Below are 10,151 nucleotides of genomic sequence, written 5' to 3' on the forward strand. Positions count from 1 at the left end.
CACCTTTCCTGCCACAAGTCTGGGGCCTTCCATTTCTCCCAGGTATCCCTGTTCTTTTAATAGGAAAGTGGTACTTAGTGGCCACAATCAAGATTCTAGGGGTGCTCATGGCTACTAGGTTAGTTGTGTTTCTAGGTCTTTTCATTGGACCTCTCCTCCCATATATATTTTTTAAATAAAATACATCATTAATATATTCTGCTATTTCCAAATCATACTCAGCATTACATAACTTTTTTTTAAAAATAAATTTTATTTTTATATTCCCCATACAATTGCAATCCCCTTATTTTGACCCCAATCCCTCGCCTCCCCATGCCCCACCCCGCATAGAGTGTCTCTTGTTCATAGTTGTTTGTTGATTTTGATATTTTCTTTCTTATAGTTATTCTTTTTCCTGGTCCCTTATTTAAGTTTTCTAGATTCCTGCTATGAGTGAGACCATCCAGTATTTTTCTTTTTCTTTCTGGCTTATTTCGCTGAGCATGATCCCTTCTAGCTCCATCCATGTTGCTGCAAATTGCATGTGTTTATCTTTTTTGAATGCTGAGTAATAGTCCATGGTGTACATGTACCACATCTTCTTGATCCAGTCATCTATTTTTGGGCATTTGGGTTGTTTCCAAAGCTTAGTTATTGTAAACAGTGCTGCTATAAACATAGGGGTGCAGGTGCCCTTTTAAATTAATGTTTTTGTGTCCTTTGGGTAAATACCTAGGAGTGGAATTGCTGGATCATATGGAAGCACTATCTTTAGTAGGTCCAGAAATCTCCACACAGCTCTCCATAGTGGTTGGACCAGTTTGCACTCCCACCAACAGTGCAGGAGAGTTCCTTTTTCTCCACAACCTAGCCAACATTTGTTGTTGCTAGTTTTTTTAATATGTGCCATTCTCACTGGTGTAAGATGGTATCTCATGGTAGTTTTGATTTGCATTTCCCTGATGACAAGTGATGTTGAACATTTTTTCATATGCCTGTTGGCCATTTGCATTTCCTCTTCAGAGAAGTTTCTTTTTAACTCTTCTGCCATTTTTTGACTGGATTATTTTCTTTGTTGTTGTTGAGTCTCATCAGCTCTTTGCAGATTTTTGTGATCAGTCCTTTATCATTAGTGTTGTGTGCAAAAATGTTCTCCCAGTCCGTGGGGTTTCTCTTTGTTTTTGTTATTGTCTCTTTTGCTGTGCAGAAGCTCTTTAATTTGATGTAGTCCCAGCTATTTATCTTTGCCTTCACTATCACTGCTTTGGGTGATGTGTCTGTAAGGATGTCTTTGATGCGCATATCATATAGTGTTTCACCTATATTTCCTTCTATATATTTTATGGTTTCAGGTCTTATGTCTAGTTCTTTAATCCATTTTGAGTTGATTTTTGTGTATGGTGTGAGGTAGTGGCCAAGCTTCATTCTTTTGCATGTAGCGACCCAGTTTTCCCAGCACCATTTATTGAACAAACTTTCTTTGCTCCAATGCATAGACTTTGCTCCTTTGTCAAAGATTAGTTGACCATAAATCTGTGGGTTTATTTCTGGATTTTCTATTTGATTCCATTGGTCTGTGTGTCTGTTCTGGTTCCAATACCATGCAGTTTTGATGATTATGGCTTTGTAGTATAGTTTGAAGTCTGGGAGTGTGATGCCTCCATTCCTACATAACTTTTACTTAACCTGACCAATCATAACTGTACTGCTGTTTCTCACAGTGAAAATCCAGATTCTCAATGGCACTGCTATTTTCTTGTTTCTACAACACACTCACTTTAATCTCAGAATAACAAACCAACAGTACCTTAATATTATTATTGAAACACAGTTTAAAGCACAAGATAAAATTGATCAGTTTACAATTTCTAAGTGCACAGTCCAGTGGCATTAGGAATTTTCATATTGTAATGCACCCATCACCACCCTCCATCTCCAGAACTTTCTTATCTTCCTAAACTGAAAAGCTGTCCCCAATGATCACCAATTCCCTCTCCCCTCCCCCAGTCCCCAGAACCACCATTCTATTTTCTATCTCTATGAATCTGACTCATTAGGAACCCCATGTAAGTGGAATCATATAATATTTGTCTCTTATAATTAACATTTCATTTAACAAAATGTTTTCAAGCTACATCCATATTGTAGCATTTGTCACAATTTTTAAGACAGAATAATATCTACTTCTGTGATCATGAATACTGTTGCTATGAACATCGATGTATAAATATCTCTTTGGGTCCTTGCTTTCACTTCTTTTGGGTACATACCCAGAGGTGGAATTGCTGGATCATGTGGTAATTATATGTGTAATTTTTTGAGAAATTGTCATACTGTTTTGCAATGGCTACATCATTTTATGTTCCCATTAGTAATGAGTAATTTCTCCCCTTCCTCACCAATACTTGCTATTTTCTTTAGTAATAGTGGCCACCATAATGGGTGTGTAGTGAGGCAATTTTTTTTTAAATCTATTAGATTTTTTAAATCTAGTATTATTTCAGAATTATATAAGATGATTACATCGTCCCAAAGTCAAGTCTAAAAAGCTAGACCTGCTATAAATATTGGGGTGCAGGTGCCCTTTTAAATTAATGTTTTTGTGTCCTTTGGGTAAATACCTAGGAGTGGAATTGCTGGATCATATGGAAGCTCTATCTTTAGTAGGTTGAGGAATCTCCACACAGCTTTCCATAGTGGTTGAACCATTTTACACTCCCACCAGCAGTGCAGGAGAGTTCCTTTTTCTCCACATCCTTGCCAACATTTGTTGTTGCTAGTTTTTTTAATAAGTGCCATTCTCACTGGTGTAAGATGGTATTTCATTGTAGTTTTGATTTGCATTTCCCTGATTCCAAGTGATGTTGAACATTTTTTCATATGCCTGTTGGCCATTTGCATTTCCTCTTTGGAGAAGTTTCTTTTTAGCTCTTCTGCCCATTTTTTGACTGGATTATTAACTTTGGTTTTTTTTTTAATTAATTTATTTATTTATACAAGCACTGGGTACAGTCAGAAGCGCAGGAGGGTGAGAGGATTCACCAGAGGCAGAGCAAAGAGCAGAACAGGCAGACTGATGAAGTACACTGCTGAGGGGAGCAGCGGGCGGCAGGAGGGGTCTGCGTGCCATGTGGGACCCTTGCTGGCAGCCGGGGATTGAACCGGCGCTGCAGAGGCTGCAGGCAGCTTCGCAACCCAGCGCTCAACTGCTGCGCCACCAGGGAGGCCCACTGGATTATTAACTTTGTTTTTGTTGAGTCTCATCAGCTCTCTGTTTATAGCAGCACTGTTTACAATAGCTAAGCTATGGAAACAACCCAAATGCCCAAAAATAGATGACTGGATCAAGAAGATGTGGTACATATACACAATGGAATATTACTCAGCATCAAAAAAGATAAACTCATGCAATTTGCAGTAACATGGATGGAGCTGGAAGGGATCATGCTCAGTGAAATAAGCCAGAAAAAAAGAAAAATACTGAATGGTCTCATTCATAGCAGGAATTTAGGAAACCTAAATAAGGGACCAGGAAAAAGACTAATTATAACAAAGAAAAAATCAAAATGAGTAAGTAACTGTAGACCAGAGACACACTACTGGGCGGGGGGGAGCAGAGGAGGGATTAGGATTAAAATAAGGGGTGGGGGAATTGTATGGGGAATATAACCAAAATGAAAATGCATATGGTGTGCAAAAATTAAAAATGATGTAAGAATTATATAAAATAAAATAATAACTAAAAATAAAAATAAAAATAAAATATAAAGCTAAATCTATAGAGAGCCATCTAGCTTCTCTTCCTGTATCCTTGTATCCTCCATCATGTTTTTCCCTCCTTCTCAGATAATAATTTTATCATGGTTTATATTTTCATTAAAAGTATACTATATTATACTACATCATATCATATTATATCATGTGATGTTATTGAGTATGCATACACACTGATAGAATCCACTTACCACTGTCTTCTGGCTATCTCTCCATGCCAATTAATAGAGATCTCCCTCACTCCTTTTTACAGGAGTATATCATATGGCTGTGCCATAATTTATCCAACCATTTCTCTACTTATGGACATATGGGTGATTTCCAGTCTTTTAATATTTATACTATAGTTTAGCACTGATGTGAAAAGCTTTGTTCATTCTTTTCTCATTTTTGCAAGGAAATTATCAAGATATATTCCTGTAAATGTACAAACATAATTTTGCCAATATAGTCATGTGGCACTTAATGCCATTTTGTCAACAATAGGCCACATATATGACAGTGGTTACAATAGCATATAACCTAGGTATGTAAAAGGTTATACCATCTAAGATTGTGTAATTACAGGTTGATATTCGGACAATGATGAAATCACTTAAAAACGTATTTCTTGTATCCTCATTATTAAGTGATGCAGGACTGTATTACCAGTTTCCCCTCAGCATGGTTCAAGTAGCTTTGCATTCCCATTAGTAAAGCATGTGAGTGTGTAAAATACCCACAAGAGTTTTCCTTTGAATCAGTGGACTCCTATATAGTATTCAAAACCCATCTCTAATATCTCCCTTTCCAGGAAGGCTTCCCTTCCCCATCTAGCTTTCTCCTCTTGGCTTTGTTAGCTTCAGGCTTCTTTCTCTGGCTTAGCCCTGACAACAAGAGGTTGGAAGTATCTGTCCAACTCCATATTCACCAGGGGGAACTCCTTGGGTGCTGGCTCCAGGACTGAGTAATCTTGAGGCATCAGCATGGCACTAGACATGGAGAAGGGACAATAATGAAGGTTTTATGTCTGAACAAAGGACAGCCCCTTAGCTTGAAATTCCCTAGCTGGTTTCTTCTGGGCCAGGGGAAAAGAATCAGGTGAAACTCAGAACAATGTTCTGAGTTGTGACGCCTGCCCTCTAGCTGAATCACCTGTGCTAAGAGTGGTGCTCTTACTGTGGGTGTTTGTCACCTGCATGGCTCCCAGGCAGAGGAGTGGAAACTTCTTGAGGTCAGAGAAACCTCAGGTTCAATTTAGGCTTCCCCACTTTCTGTGTGGAGCACCTGCCTTTTCTGTGCTTGATTTCTCTATCTCTGTCTCTGGGAATTATAATGGCCATGGCAAAGAAATTGGTGACTTGAAATCATATCAACGCATTTCCCACATTTATTTTTTATTTAGGTGAAATTCATACATCATAAAATTAATCATTTTAATGTGAACAATTTGGTGGCATTTAAAATATTCACAGTGTTATGAAACCATCACCTCTATCTAGTACCAAAACATTTTCATCATCCGGATGGAAATCCCCCCACCAATTATGCAACCACTTCCTGTTTACCCCTCCCCTCAACTTCTGGTTGCCCCAACCTCTGGCAATGACCACTCTGATTTCTATCTAAAAAATAATTACCTATTCTGGGCATTTCAGATTAACAGAATCATGTGTATATTATATCCAAAAGGGCAAGTTTATTATAAAAAATGGAAAGGAAAGAAAGGATTGTCTATACAGACACCAGTGGGCATAAAGAGCTGCCCTTGAAAGGGACAGGTTTGTTAAGAGAGGCAGAGGAAGGCCTGCATAGTCACAGGTGGGCAGGAGAACTGCCCAGAATGTATATTATGTGGCCTTTTCTCTGGCTTGTCTCCTTCAGGCTGATGCTTTTGAGGTTCATCCATGTAGCTGTGTCAGGGCTCTATGCCTAGTGATGACTGAATAATATTCTATTTTATGACTATTTAAGTATTGCTATGCACATGTACTTGTTTGTGTGCTGTTTTCAATTTTGGGGGTCTATATCTAAGAATGGAATTGTTAGGTCACGTGATAACTCTAGGTTTAATTTTTTGAGAAACTGCCAAACCATACCATTTATTTTAATACACTATATATGCCTCCCAAAGTCAGCCAGGAGAGAATTCTAAGTTCCCATTTTTCAGGGGAGGAAACAGGCTGGGCGAGATGACACAGGCTGGGCGAGGTGACACAGCACCATCCTGAGGCTGATGACCATTAGAATAGCTCCATTTGCTTAGTGACCCTGGGGTGCCAGAAACTTGTTAAGGGGGCTCCTGTAAGACTGGGCCCTCACTGTCCCTGGAATCTGACAGATCTGGTTTTAACTCCCAACTTGGACAACTTCCTTTCTTTCTCTGAGTCTCCATCTCTCTGCCTATAGAAAGATCATACTCCAATCCCTAACTTATTGTAGAGAATGAATGTGGCAGTGTAGGCAGAGGAAGGACCTGTATTAAGCATTTTGACAGTGATAGGGCCTACAAAGAAGGATGAAAAGGCACCATGCATAGTTTAGGAATCTGTACTTACGCATTGTTTGACCTATGACTTGTTTGCTGTGAGTTAACTTTCCAGTCCAGGAGGCTCCTGGAAGAGTGATGGATGGCATTTCTGTCAGATACTGAGCTGTCCCAGAAGGACTCAAGTGCTCTAAATCCAGGTGCCAGTGGAGGGGAAGCTGCCAGGAAAACAGGGCACCATAAAACTCCCAGAAGTTGTTAACCACCTGGAGTGAAGGCTGTTTACTGATAACTGTCTTTGCTTAACTCACTATAAAATAGGCTGTTAGAGATGAGTTGTTAGAATGGTTTTCTTTGGAGCACAATGTTGGGTGTTCTTAGATTAGCTTGAGGATCTCATTAAAGTGCATATTAAAGAGCCAATCCCTGTCTTTTGTCTTTAGTTTGACAATTATGGCAGGCAGATAAGAATCTGTTTTTTTCTGGCAACACTTTGATGTACAGGTGACTCAAAAAACCAAAAGAAGTAGTTAGCTGAGGCTCGGATGGGTAAAACAACTTACCAAAAGTCATACAGCAATTGATGACTGGATCCATGCAAACACGCAAGCGTGCTTGAGGTTTCCTGAAACTTAATTCTCTGGAAGCTACCAAAGCAAGATTCTTAAGGCAGGTCTTTTGAGTGGTGATGGTGGTGGGATTTGTTGCTGTGTTGCTTTGCTCTTTGAGGAACTGAACTTTGATAATACAGAATCTTGCTGAATCAGCCTGGGGTGACCCATGTTCACAAAGGACAACTGGTTACCTGGTAGAGGTCACCTTTGCCCCAACCCACTCACTCCTCTCTGCTCTATAGTTGATACAAGCACAGCCAGAGGCTGGCTTCAGGTGCCCAATAGAGGCGTGGTTTGGGCACTTCCTTGCCTTTGGGCATTAGCTCCTGTTGTCCCTTTGCCCTGGAGGATCTGCCCTGCCTCTATCTCTCTTCCCCTTCTCTCTCATTTGCACTTGCATACACAAAACCCTTCACAAACCACCCCTTTGATCTCCTCTCCTAGGGGGTTCCCCACTTCAGCTCACTGGCCCCTTGCTTCTTGAGGATGACACCCTCATTCAGCCCTAGGACCTTTGAGCTTACCACTCCCTTTGCTTGGGATGCTCCTATTTATATCTTCCTTATTCAGTTCAAACATCAGTTTCTCCTAGAAACCTGGCCCCTTCTACCTTATCTAAGCTAGGTTCTTGGTCCCTCCCTGTACTCATTCTTTTTACTAATTTCCCTATCTGGCATTATCTTATTCATTTGTTTATTTATTGCTACTCATTTTTATTCATTTGCTTATTTATTGCTACTCCCCAACTTGGATGGAAACTTCAGGAGGCCAGGCACCTGTCCCGCTCAGGGCTGCATCCCAGAGTGTTCAGGTGTTCAATAAATGTCTGTCAACTGAATGGCTATTGGGTTTCTCATAAATATGAATTTTTTTTTTGTTCCTAAATGGGCTCATGGGGATGAAGGCCTTCCATATGCTCGTTATCAAATCCAGAAAAGCTTCCTCAGACAGATTATAGGAGTTAAAATTCTGACTCTTTTTCCACCAGGCTGGGTAATCATGGTCATATCATTGACCTTCTCTGGCCCTCCAGTTTGTAAAATGAGGCCCTTCAGGTGCCCCACCTGCCCAAACATGGCTTCTAATCTTCCTTGAAAGATTAGGATTTTGCACACAATTTTGAGAAATTTAATGATTTCCCCAAACTCTAATTCTGGACTCCCTCTCCTGTTGATTATTCTTAAAATTGATTTATTCAGTGATCCAGTTAGTTAGCAGTTATTCAAGTGGTACCAATATTCTGTGCTCAGTTTCATGTGGAGAAATTCTGGGACCCCAAATTGCCCCAGACTGAGGGTCTGAGGTTCTTCCCAGCCAGGGGGCAACTGCAGGCAGACACCTCAGCCCCACGTGGTCATGAATGAGGAGCTAGTGTACAGCTTGGGAAGGGGGCATAGAAAGGCTATGGAGGAGGGGCTCCTCCACCTGGGTTCTGGAGGGTGAATAGGAGCTGGTCTGGCATGGAAGGGTTTGGCAGCAGAGGGAATAGCTTTAGGGAGCCTGAGGGAGGTCAGAGGAAAAAAGTAACATATATTTGGAAACATGTTCCTAAGGAGAGACTACTCTTCAGGTTGGCTCATCCTAAGGAGGCAGGAGGATGACCAATCTCATTTTACAGTTGAGAAGAATGAGGCACAAATATACTAAGGCGTGTGCCCAAAGCCATGGAACTGATAGGAGCAGTCAGGCCTAGATGCTGAGGCTGCTCCTAAAGGTGCATTTTTTTTTGAAGATTTATTTATTTATACAAGAACTGGGGTATAGCCTAGAGCTGTGGGAGGGTGAGAGTCTTCACCAGAGACAGAGCGGGGAGCAGAACAGGCTGACGGACTGAAAACACTGCTGAGGGGAGCAGCGGGCGAGGAAGGAGAAGTCTGCCACACCATGTGGGTATCTCCCTAGCCAGCCAGGAATGGAACCGGCACAGCAGAGGCTGTGGACAGCTTCACAGTGCTGTGCCCTAAAGGTGCATTCTATTGGCTGACAGACAAGAGAGGTATTTTGATAGGCCTAGGTCGGGGGAGAGCCAAGTCTGATTAGCTGAAGGACTGGAAGGTGGAAGTAAGTGGTAAGGTGGGCAAAGGCTCATAGGTTGGGAAGTAAGAAGGGGGTTTGATTGACTGAGGGTCAATTGGCTAAGGAGCAGAAGGTAAATCTAGTTGAAGCAGAGTCTGATCAACTGTGGGCTTGACTGGAGCGGGGGACAGGGGGAAGAGTTCAATTGGATGAGAAACAGGAGATTGGAGTTTGATTGACTGAGAGATAGGAGAGCTTTAAATTGAAGGAGGTGTATTGGAATGGAGTCCAGCTGGCTGAGGGAGGTCTGAATGAGGTGTTGGTGACATTAGCAGTGTCACCTACCTTCCACTCCACAAATCCCGTGTCCCTGAGCCCTGATACAGGGAAGTGGAGATTTAGTCACTTGAACTATGGGGAAATGGAAACAGGTGTATGTGAAGGACAGGAGGGGTCTGGGCCAATCTAGACAAAGGCCAGCTTCCCCACCTCCATTGGCTCCTCCAGAGTTACTGATCACTAGAATTTCTCACCCAGGCAGGAGAGGAACCACAGACTCTCTCCCAAACCCCCACAGAAAGAGGGGTCTTTGCACCTGAGTCTTCTCAGCTCCCTCCCCAACAGCACCCCCATCCCATTCTTCCCCATTTCTAGGGGACGCACTATCTCTCTTGCTTCTGAGGATTCCTCCTCTTTCCACTCATCTCAAGCTGTCTCCTTGCACCCACCTGGCTCTTAGTTGCTATCATCCTCCTCTTCCCTTGGAAATTCCCTCTCATATCTTTCTTCCCATGTGTAGGCTTTCTCTTTATTCCCCCTCTCTCTTTTATTCTCTATTTTACACTTATGTGACCTAGACCAAAAGCCCTGGAGTCACCCTTGACTCACCCTCATCCCATCCATCAACAAATTCTGGTCTGTTCAACCTTGAAAATAAAAATAAATCCCAAATTTCACTACCTGTTACAGCTCTCAGTCCCTGTAGTGTGGCAGCGCAGGTCCAAGGCCAGTAGAGGGAGTCTTAAAATCTAGGTCAGATCCCATCCTCAGCACAGAACATTGCATGGTTCCCACCTTTATAAGAGTAAAAGTTCTCCTAGTGGCCCACCAGGCCCTGAAGGATCTGCTCATCACTTCTCTGCCCTGGCCTCCTACTGTTCTCCCAATCATTGGCTCTGCTTGAGCCTCACTGGTCTTGGTTGTTCTCCAGTGTCAGAGCCTTTGCCCAGGCTGTGCCCTCTGCCTGGATGCTCTTCCTCTAGATATCTCCTTCCCTCCCTCTGGGCTCCACTCAAATA

Source organism: Talpa europaea (genome assembly GCF_964194135.1).
Source record: "Talpa europaea genome assembly, chromosome: 12".
NCBI lineage: Eukaryota > Metazoa > Chordata > Mammalia > Eulipotyphla > Talpidae > Talpa > Talpa europaea.